This window comes from Octopus bimaculoides, chromosome 3 (genome assembly GCF_001194135.2).
Source record: "Octopus bimaculoides isolate UCB-OBI-ISO-001 chromosome 3, ASM119413v2, whole genome shotgun sequence".
Lineage (NCBI taxonomy): Eukaryota > Metazoa > Mollusca > Cephalopoda > Octopoda > Octopodidae > Octopus > Octopus bimaculoides.
Window position 1 is genome coordinate 37,646,149 of NC_068983.1, and position 12,347 is coordinate 37,658,495.

The 12,347-nt window shown below is 36.1% G+C and overlaps 1 protein-coding gene across 2 annotated transcripts in view; it reads left to right on the forward strand.

Annotated features, from left to right (window-relative positions):
• The first annotated feature begins 845 nt into the window (after window positions 1-845).
• The window catches only part of LOC106878511 (GDP-fucose transporter 1), a 17,399-nt gene continuing 5,897 nt past the window's right edge, over window positions 846-12,347 (forward strand). The window contains exons 1-2 of one of the 2 annotated variants that reach the window (XM_014927849.2): window positions 1,090-1,251; window positions 7,404-7,537. The gene's annotated coding sequence lies outside the window, so the exon portion shown is untranslated. Of the gene's footprint in view, window positions 1,252-7,403; window positions 7,538-12,347 lie in introns of both variants that reach the window. The other variant, XM_014927773.2, reaches the window with a different exon arrangement.

The following is a 12,347-nucleotide window of genomic DNA, read 5'->3' on the forward strand; positions in this document are numbered from 1 at the left end:
CTTTACGTGTATAGCTGTCACTCTCCATCTTTCGGACTTACACTCGACAGCTCGCTTACACCTACATAACAACGTCCCAACAACTATGCTCACACAATCAGAAGCTGTAACAACAAGAGCTAAAGATGTATATATTTACCACCTGAATAAATGTTGTATAAGTTGATAGTCTGGAGTTCAGCGTTCCGTTATATTCTTAATTTTATATAGGAAAGTCAGGTATACATCTAATGATGTATAACCAACTTTCCTATGTATGTATGTATATGAGTGGTAAAATACTTTGCCGCATTTGTTTCTGCACTCTAAGTTCGAGTTCAACTTAAGTCAACTTTGTTTTTCGTAGAACCGGGGTCGATAAATAAAGTGCTGTGAAGTACTGGAGTCATTTTTTTCTCGGAATCTACTGCGAAATAGCGTCGGATTGGTGTCACTCTCGCATGTTTCTACACAAGCACTTTCGTTCTTGGCATGAATATGATCTTATGATAAAAATACTCACGTCATCTCTAGTATTCAGAAGAGAGAGAGAGAGAAAGTGTGTGTGTGCGCGCGTAAGAGAGAAATAGAAATGTGAGCGATTGTGAGAGAGAAAGCGATGTGTGAGAGAAAGAAGGGCGATAAATAGAGTGTGCAAGGGAGAATGAGAAAGAATGTGAGCGACAGTGTGAAGGTGACAGAATGAGGAAAGGTGAGAGACAAATAGATTGAGAGTGGGTATGCGATAGCGAGAAAGATAAAGAGACGGACAGAAAGAAAAAGAAAGAGAGCGAGACAGAGAAAAGGGTGAGAATGTGTATGTGTGTGTGCGTGACACGGAGAAGGAGAAGCAAAGCTGGAAGGAGAAAGAATGAAAAAGAAGTCAGTGAGAATGAGAGTATGTATGTATGAAACAGAGAGAGAGAGGGTATTGTTGAATAAAAGGGAAGTGACTCTCCCAGTTGGAGGTGTCATGTGACCGGCCTATTCACCATTAGTTGGAATGATGTCGTTGAGTGTATAATGGAACATAGATGCAGCTCCCTGATGGACTTTTATTGTCCAGCTCATGATTCGGGGGTCCTGACTACTGACCACACACACCTGTAATGGTCAATACGTCATGAATACCAATCTAAACAATTGTTACCTACATTTAAAACAGTCTTGAGGGGAAAAAAGACAAAAAGCAAGGAAGACAATTCAACAACAAAACACAAAAGTGAGAAAAGCCAAGAGAAAACTCCGAAAATAATTAAACAAAACACAAAGGTAACAGTAATTATATCTCGGCACGTTTTCTTTGGTAATTTAAATGCATATTGTAGTTTTAATTAATAGAGCTTGGTTGTTTTGTATTTTAAACTACCTATGGGAACTGAAAAAATAAATTCCCACCCCACGAATTGACTAATTTGTCATCGTTTTAAATATAGGAAGGACACATTGTTAGATATGTCTTTTGAGACTGGGATGGTTGTAGATGGTGCTTATATATATATATATATGTACTCTGTCAAGTTAACCTACTTTTAAACAACCACAGGGTATCTAATATTCTATTCATATTTTGAGATTTACGAACTACGAATCTTTTTCTCTCGCACTCTCACAATATAATATAATATATATATACACATATATATATATATATATAAAAACTGATGCGAATAAAAACTAGGTTTGATGTGCTCATCTTCGCATGTGTATTCATTCGATCATTACTATCATTTTCTTTTATTTCTGCAGTTTAACTAGAAGATAACCCCAGGAGTTACTAAAAGAAAAATAGCACAAGATACTAATTACAATATTTTTTTTTACTTAATTCTACATTACCGTGTAGTATATTCCTGGTGATGGTATATATATATATATATATATATATATATATATATACACATATATATATAAGTTGGTTCACTCCTTGCACCAACGAAAAAAATGCAGTCTTAGAAAATCTTGTAAATAAAGTCCCAGGAGTAGGGTCGTAGAGAGGGCGAAAGTAATTATGCCAAAAATACAATTTGGTCACAGGTAGAACTCTTCTAAAGAAAAATTGGCCTTTTAGGAAAACAGACTTATTATAAAGCGTTCAGCATCATGAAAAAGCGACTAAACTCATGTTTGAAACAAATTGTCAAAAAAGGAAATTAAAAAAAAAAAACTTCATCCAGCATGGCCGCAGCTCTAAGCTGAAACTTAAAAAAAAAAAAAATAATAATCGTAGCCCCAAACTCAGATCCTAAACCTTAATCTCAAAATCCTAACTCCTGGACTTTTTTAGTAATGCATTTTTGTTTTCTTTTTGGTAAGGTATCAACCATTTCCCATTTTGAAAATGTTCCTTTCTGGAGCTTAAAATTCAAGGATATCCATGTATGATTGTCATACGCACGTTTAAGAAACATTTTGAATCATGCATAAATTTATGGTCGACTCTATAAGTTTCTTAGATTCGTTTCTAAATATTACAATTGCATGTAATATGCTTTAAAAAAATAGTCTAATTTATTGTTTTATTTTTCTGTATCATTTCTTGCTGATATTTTAAAAACTGTTTTTGTTGTTATTGTAATGGATTAACATACGTGAATGGCAGGTTGTATCTTATTCACACACTCGCAATAAATTACACAACACAAACAGGTTGGGTTTCTATCCAGCCAACGGACATAGAAATAGCTAGGAAATTCTCAAACAACGAATGCAGGTCGCAAGCCTACTTGATTATCCTCATATTTATTCCATGGGTGATTGCTGAGACAATGCAGTATTGAATTGAATAGAAGTATTTAACAGGCGTAACTGGTAGACGTTATTATGGAGGTTAAGTATTTACAGATTCGAACTCAGTATTGATATTCTGTATCTCAAAAACTATCGGCCCTAAATTTGTAAACATTCATATTACATAGCACACACATGCATGTGAGTGTGTGTGTGCTATATTCTCCCACGCACTTACGAAATTATCTACCCTTTCCTTCTCTCCTGATCCCACAATTTATATTCTCCCTTACACTCACCCTCTTGTATCTTGAAAGTACTCTATCTTTATCACCTTTTCTGCTATTCTCACTGACCCTCGCATAATGTGGAGTAACTGTATATTTCCTCTGTAGTTAGACATCTGTGCTTGTCCCACTATCATACTTTAGCCTTCAACACTAGACAAAAAGCTGCCTCCCCCTCAGTTGAAGGGGCTTTTCTCTTTCTCTTTCTTTATCTTGTCTTACCAGTTATTTAGTGACCTCAGTAGTGCCAGTGTCATGAAAAAAGGCACCCACTACTCTCTGTAAAATGTATGGCATTAGGAAGGGCATCCAACTGTAGAAACCATGCCAAAGCTGACATTGGGGTCTGACGCCATTCATAAGATCCTATCAAACGATCCTACTCATGTCAGCATGTAAAACTGACATTAAGGGAGGATAATGATGATGATGATGGTTGTCTATGAAGGTTGTAATACCAATAAAAACTGCCTCATTCTTTCAAACAGTGCAACTTGCCAGCACGGAAAACAATTATGTATCATCATAAAATGATGATGATATATAATGCTTATCATTACTTATATTCTTTCTGGGATATTTTGAGAAGTCTCTTATAAGGGAAGAATTAAAATTAAAGACAGTATTAATTCTTTGTCCCTTCCTTTGCTTTTTAACCACATAGACTTAGGTTCAAACCCATTGCACTGAACCTTATGCACTTGTCTTGTTATTGCCTTGGGCCTGCCAATAATTTGTAAGTGGAAGTAATGTATATATTTTCAACCTTCATTTTCTGTGCTGGCATGGGTTGGGCAATATTTTGTCATTACATGTATTCTTTCTTGGATATTTTGAAAAGTTTTTTTTTTTTTTTATCATCACCACCACTTGACAACTGGTTCTGTAACTTAGTGATTTGGGAAAAGAGACTGATAGAATAAATACAAGACTTAAGAAAAAAAAAAAACAAGCACTGGTGTCAATTTGTTCCACTAAAACCCCTCAAGGCAGTGGTCTAGCATGGCTGCAGTCCAATGACTGAAGCCAGTAAAATATAAAAAAGAGATGGTAATGATTAGAAAGCCTTTGATCATTCTTTTTGATTAGTTCTGACTCGGAAATAAACAATAACAAGTGTATAGAAAGGCACTAGGAAGTGGAGAGGTGACATTCAGAATGTCACATTATACCCCCACTACTATCACCACCATGTGATTCACCATAGCAATTTGGGAATATGCAGTATGTGTACCTCAGCAAGGCAGAAGCATAACATATCTAGGAAAATAAAACTATTAATTGCATCTAGTTGTTCAGTCAACAAACTGGATGTTCTCAGTCTGCTCAGTTTGCAGTAATATTATTAATACAACATGTATGAGTTCAAATACTCGTTTATTTCTTTTAATGTGTCTATCTTCAGAGCAGATGGTGTCAGTTCATAGAAAAACAAGTAAACATTAGCACACATATTTGTAGTTTGTTTGACAAATTGTCATATTAAAAAGTGGCTTTCTTTAGTGTGTGTCAGTAGTCTCTTTTGTTAAAAAAATTCTCTTTTAACCATGTGTTATTTACAGATATTACTTAATCCTTTAGTATGCAGATTATTCTGTCAAATCTAATGCTTATTAACTCATATTGTTTTAAATTACAGTATTTACATTAAACAGATAGGTTCCCCCACTTTGTTTGTTGTTACCACGTTTCGGTTGATATACTCTCCAGCCTTCATCAGGTGTCCTGGTGGAATTTTGAACCCAACCCTTTAATTGACTAATGGGGTACTCTGTTCTCATTCCTAGGGTATTTTTTGCCGATATTATTATTTATTCAAGTCACTACTTTGGATTAAACCTGAAATCTTGGGGTTCGTAGCCTGCGCTCTTACATACGCTATATGCCCAGTGTTTTAAATTAATCAAGAATTATGTTATCACTTCGAGATTTTGATGATGTGATTGTTTATTTTTAGAATGACATTGTAAGGTTGATGGGAGAGGTGAGATCTGGCCAGTTTGAACATAAAACTTGTTGAATTATTTGACCAGATATGGTCAGTTTGAATGCTAAAGGATTAATCTATAACTTTTTCCTCTATACACAAACCTTCTACTTACTACCAAACAAGAATATCAATATATATTGCACACACACACAGACATATAATGCAAGATATGCTGTGATTGAGAAGGCCCAACAAGTAAAGTGAGATCACAGCCATAGCCTATACCAGTGTCGGATAACCAGCCCATTTAAAAAGTACCTTTGAATAATCAGGTGACACGCCATGCTTGAGGAGACCTATGAGTCAAGTAAAGTCAAATATCAAATCACAAATGAAAAGTGTAGTTGTGGCTGATGCCAGTGCTGCCTGACTGGCTCCCCATGATATATATATATATAGAGAGAGAGAGGTACAGGAATGGCTGTGTAGTAAGTAGCTTGCCTACCAACCGCATAGTTTCGGGTTCAGTCCCACTGCGTGATACTTTGGGCAAGTGTCTTCTATTATAGCCTTGGGCCAACTAAAGCCTTGTAAGTGGATTTGGTAGACGGAAACTGAAAGTAGCTTGTCATATGTTTGTGTGTCTGTGTTTGTCCCCCCACCATCACTTGACAACCAATGTTGGTGTGTTTACATCCTTGTAACTTAGCGGTTTGGCAAAACAGACTGATAGAATAAGTACTAGGCTTACACAAGAATAAGTCCTGGGACTGATTTGTTTGACTAAAGACAGTGATCCAGCATGGCCGCAGTCAAAATGACTGAAGCAAATAAAAAGATAAAAGGACATATATATACACGTACATAGTTAATACAAATAAACGAATATAAATGGACAACATGAGGACATGCACAAGAAATATATTAGCTTGGTACTCGGTGATAGGAGAAAGTTTGACGTTTTGAGCATAGCTCTTTGTCAGAAAAAGAAAGGGAAAAGAAATCTCCAACAGTGCCTGTGTAACATGTATATAATGTATGTGTGTACAAGCTAAATGCATTATATAATGAGGCAATCTCTACGCAATCAATCTGCTCAAAATAGCAGCCAAATTGCATTTTATTGTCTTGAAAGAGAAGGGTCAGATTGGGTAATGTAGGGGAAGAATTAACTGAAACAGTTAAGTCTAAATCAGGGGTTTTCAAACTTTTTGACTTGCGGACCCCTTTATATTTCAGGCTTTACCTTAGGGACCCCCTTATAAACGCTTATGAAATTTATACATAAATATTTGCTTTAAATAACATATTTTTACATTTATTTATTTAACAGTATTTAACAAATAGGTTTATTGTCAATTAAAAGATTTCGATTAAAAAACATATATAAAATCAAACTGCTCATAAAAAGTATTTGCTGTCCACGGACCCCCTGTGGTCTGCGGACCACAGTTTGAAAACCCATGGTCTAAATGATGTGGAAGAAAGTAAAAGTAGAAAGCTTTGATAATTATCAACACATGGTTGTATGATTGAGAAACATGCTTCCCAACCATGTGGTCTCTGGTTCAGTCCCACCATCCTGCACCTTGAACAAGTGTCTTCTGCTATGACCCTGGGACAACCAAAGCCTTGTGTGTGGGTTTGGCTGACAGAAACTGAAAGACGCCTGTCATATATATCACCATCATCATTTAATGTCAGTGTTTGTGTGTATCCTTAGCCGGACATCACATGACAGTTGTAAATGAGTATTATAGTGATACAAGTAAAAGTTGTTTGTTTCCAGTTTTCTATGAAAAACATGTCTGGCCAAGGGGAAATATTACTTTGTTTGATAACAGGCAAGGGTTGGCGACAGGAAGGGCATGGAAAATTGGATATAAGCATGGAAAATTGGATATAGGAATGATGATGTTGATACACACACAAACCACATACGCGACTACACTGCACTCAGTTTTTTGAGCTGCTCAAAAGTAGTTCCTAAGTGTCAATAAAACCCTTTACCACTTACCTTTAAATCAAGATCACAGTTTTTAAGTTTAGAATGCTGTATCCACCAAGATAAATATTTAAATAAATGTAAATTCTCCTTAAATTGCTTGGCCCTTATCTCATGAAGCAGTTTCCTTTTTATCACAACCCTGGATATCACTTCTTCATTAGACACTTTGTCCATGCTATCCTCAATATTCTCCTAAAGAACCACATTTCACCCCTCTCCAAGCACTTTCTCATTTCTCATGTTATAGACCCAATCTCCTTTCCACACATTAGCGCAAGGTAGACATAGCAGTTCAATAAATGGGTCTTCGTCTTGATTTTCAGAGTATGTTTTCTCAAGATATACAATTTTGAGAATACGAATTTTGCCAGCACTATTTGTCTTTTGATCTCCTTCATACATCTTGTGTCTTCTGTGATTAAAGTTCCAAAGTAGTTAAAGAATTAATGATTTGATTGTTTGCTTTCAGCATGCACTTTGGGCTTCCCTTCTTTGTCACCACCATACACTTTGTCTTCTGGTAATTTATGAACAGACTCTTCCTCTCACTTTCTCTGACCACTATATCCAGAAGCCTCTGAAGCTCCTTTTCCAATTCTGCAAGTAAGACTGTCATCTACCTATCTCATGTTTGTGATATTTCTGTCTCCTACCCTAAAACCTTTTTCCTTCTCCACTTCCCTTATGATCAGTTCACCATAGTAATTGAAGAAATTTGGTGACACAACCCATTCCTGATAGCTAAGTGAATTAAAGTGCAATGGAATTGTGTTAAATAAATAAAAACATGTTGTAAAGCACAGGTATGGCTGTATGGTTAAGCAGTTTGCTTTGTAGACTGTCTCATAGCAAAGCGTCTCAGGCGTATTTTGCTATAGCTCTGGGCCTTCTGAGTAAAGTGGGCAGATGAAAATTATAAGAAGCTTGTGCTCAGATGGCAAGTGCGAAGGGGTGCTGAAAAGTTCCTGGCTTAAAGGGTATCGTGAAAAGCCTGATTGTAGGCCCAACCTTCCGAGTTCTTTTAAAGGGCTTAGAAAAACTGAAAGATTGCTGCAATGCATGTGTGAATCTGAGAGGGGAATATGTTGAATAAAATCATAATTAACTGATCTGCCTGTATTTTCTTTTACCCAGAGCCAGGAACTTTTCATTACCTCCTCGTGTGTGTGTGTACATGAATGTGAATGACTTTGCTCATCACCACTTGAGGGAAACTGATATGTTTATATTCCTTGCTGACATTATGACCAGTTGCTTTGTGCTTTCAAAGACCTGTGGAATTGAAAGAAAAACCCTTAGTTGAAAAATCCTCAATCATACCCTATTGAGGAAATGGATATAAAATGAACAAACATCTCCAGTGGATTTGATGTTTTTGTTATGTTGAATTGGACTACAGCCTTTTACCTTGGATCCCAGTACCATATCCAAGTAGGCAGTTCATTTGTACACACTAGTTAATGTGGTGGTCATATCTGGAATGTTGTTCATATAGTGAAGTACAAGCCACTACAACAACAGACATACAAGCTATATATACATTTTGAAAGGGAATTTCTGTGTGGTCATTCAACTTGCTAGAAATAATGGTTGAATCTCCTTCAAATCTTGATCCACACTTTTTAAAGAAAGGACTACATTAGATGATATAGTTTTACATGGTACTGAGAAGATGAAATGGTCGTGGACGGAGTTCTTTTGATCATAGATCTACTCATTTGGGACTGATTTAGTGACTAAACAACAAAAACATCATCCAAAATTCTGAATCCTCTAGGTTCTTCCACATCTTAGGTCTGTTCCATCCCAACAACAATTCTAATTTGGGAAAATGGAAAATACTACTAGAATCTGGAAATGAAGGCAACTCTTTTGAAAATAGTGTTTATTAACATGTCGGATGTCATCATTCAGGCCTATAATCAGTTATTCCAACCATGGCTATCCTTACTTTTATTTTAAGCGTAAGATTATATTATCCTGTGTGACTGCATTCTTTTTTTTTTTTTTTTTTTTTTTTTGACAGCAGATGCTTTGAGAAGAATAATAGTTGCTTATTTTTAGCAGCATGAGCCATCACAGGCGGGTTTCCTCATTGGCTCAATCACAATGTTTGTTCATTATTATGAGTCACAGTTTGGTTACTGCTTAAAATTATTTTTCCTAAAATAAAATTTTAAAAAAATCTTTTGATAGTTAACCTACTTCTGTGGCTATTCTCTTTCTATAATTTTTACTTTGTACGGAATAAGAATGACCAGTTTTGGGTTTGATTTATAATACATTTAATTAAAAAGTTACTTCTGGTGTATATTGTAACTTATGATATATTGGAAATGTAATATATATGGGTGGAGGTGTGGCTGTATGGTAAGAAGTTTGCTTCCCAATCACATGATTCTGGGTTCAGTCCCACTTCATGGCACCTTGGGTGTCTTTTACTATAGCCTCAAGTCAATCAAAGCCTTGTGAGTGGATTTGGTAGACAGAAACTGAAAAAAGCCCAGTTTATATATATATATATATACATATATATATATATATATATGTATATATATATATATATTGTTGCTGTTATGCAAAAGTGTCATAAGTCCAAAACATTGCTCTTTTAGAAAACAAAAAAATACTTTTACCATTCCATCTCTTTTTATATTAGCAACAGTTTCAGCTAAAACAATAATACTTTGTTGGGTGCATAAAATCGTAACTCCATGCATGTATGATATTTTCAGTCAGAAATATTTTTGCAAAGCTGTCATATGTGGGACTTACTACAGTTTTGAAAAATGCTAAACTGTTGTACTACACTTTGACAATTTTCATCTGGAGCAGCTGGAGATACGATAGTTTGACCAAAAGAACCAACTATTGCAAGCAAAAATAAATATTGAAAAAAAAAACACATTTGGCCCTATTTGGATATATGACAGTTTAACATAACAGCAACGATACACACACACACACACATACTTGTATGTCTTTGCATCTGTGTCTGCCCCCCCACCACCACCACCACTCCTTGACGACCAGTGTTGGTTCGTTTACATTCCTGTATCTTAGCATTGAGGAAAAGGAGTCCGATAGAATGAGTACCAGGCTTTAAAAAAAAAAAATGAGATATCTCCTGGGATCAATTCTTTTGACAAAAATATTCTTCAAGGCAGTGCCCCAGCATGGCCACAACCTAATGACTGAAGCAAGTTAAAGATACAAGATATGTTCCTTCATTTTCGTTTTTGTGTCCATTTTATCATTCTGGCATGAGTTAGACAAATCTGTCATCAAGGCATTGTTTTGCAGCTAGATGCCCTTCCTGTCTCTTAGACTTGTTTTCCTTTTTTTTTTGTTTTTTAGTAAGGGATTTCTTATTCACACATTTTCAAAAGCATAAAGCTGTCAGTTCCCTTCTTGACAGGGGAATTGACAGCAAACAACCATTTTGAATGGTTTTAGAGGAGCTGGGGGATGCACCAGGCTCCATAGTCTGTGTTTGCCATGGTTTTAACAACAATCACTTTACAGAGTGTACTGGGCACTTTTTATGTGGCACCAGCACAAGTGACATCAGCACCAGTGCTATTAACATGGCACCATATCTAGTGTTGTGCTTTTTTGCAATACACATTACCAAAATTTTTTGACTCTGGGTCCAGATATACATTCCATTCCTATATCCTTATGTTAAACTGTATTATCAGAGCAGGGACAGACTAGATTGTTATGGAAAGGAGTTGCATAATATCAGAATAAAGACAAAACTAAATGTTGGTATTTTGAATACATTTAATACATGTGTTTGTTCCTATTCTGATTAAGTATATGGTAATCAAGAGTAGATCATTTTCAATAGTTTCTGTCTACAGTAATTTGTATATTATGCAAATAAAAGTAACTGGAGAAGTATTGATATTTTAAAGTCGATAGTTGTATGGTAGACTATTACAAGATAACTGCTGATGGAGCCTTTTAGCTCCACCTACCTGACACCACTTCTGCTGATTCTTTCATATAAAAACCACCTGTTTCAGTTTATTTGATATTTAAGTTAAAACTATCCATCATTAATTTTATGTAAGAATATTGTTGTCCCAAATACCAGCAAAATTTATTAAATAATGAGCCAAAGAAGCAGTATCTACACAATCAATCTGCTCAAAATAGCAGCCAAATTGCATTTTACTATCCTGAAAGAGAAAGGTCAGATTGGGTTATGTAGAGGAAAAAGAAGCTAAAACAAATAGCTATGTCTAAATGAGGTGGAAGAAAATAAAAGTAGAAAGCTTAGATAATTATCAACCCTTAATTTATCAAATTAAAGACACAAACCAATTAGAGACCTGTTTGGTTGTATAACCTGCTGAAATAAGAAACCAAATCTTTATAGCATAGCCTGTTTATTCACATCTGTTGTACAGTACTCAAGAAGACCTGCCCACCACAAAAAAATTTGTATCCAAAAACAGACGTGCCATGTAAAAAGTATTGGCGTTGGTGCCACATAAAAAGAACTGGCAATGGTGCTACATAAAAAAGCTCCCTATACATTGTGGAGTGGTTGGTGTTGGGAAGGGCATCCAGCTGTAGAGGCCAAGCCAAAACAGGCTATGGAACTTGGTGTGGCCCCTGGCCTCACTAGCTCCTGTCCATGCCAGCGTGGAAAACAGATGTTAAATGATGAAGTGTGGGGACATTTTGGATTTGTGGTCTTTATACAGTTTGGCTACAAATTAAGAAGAAAAAAACAGTGTGGCCGTTGCCAGTACCACCTGACTGGCCTTCGTGCCAGTGGCACGTAAAAGCACCCACTACACTCTTGGAGTGGTTGGCGTTAGGAAGGGCATCCAGCTGTAGAAACTCTGCCAAATCAGATTGGAGCCTGGTGTAGCCATCTGGTTCACCAGTCCTCAGTCAAATCATCCAACCCATGCTAGCATGGAAAGCAGACATTAAACAATGATGATGGTCATAATTGGATTGCCTTTGGTGGTTGGGACTAATCTGCTACTACTTCTTCACCAGATATGCAGGGTGTGGCAGTGGCCGTTATAGAATTGCTGCATCAGACCCTCAAATTTACTGATCTTTCATGCTTGCATTATTTTTCTACAACCCCACTTTGATTCATTCATCTTGTTAACATCTGTTTTTCCTATGCTAGCAGGGTCTAAGGGGTGCGGATGGGGGCATGATTTATACAGTCAGATGCTCGTCATCTCAACAACCCACCTGTTTTTCAAGTATGAGATTTATTCTCATCCAGTAGGTGTTTGAAAACAAACAATCGTAATGTCAACAACGAATGTAAACATCAAATCAGTGTTTTGCTCCCACAAAGCTGAGGAGTGTCAGTAGTCACACACACATTTATCCGTATATATATATATATATATATATATATATATATATATAT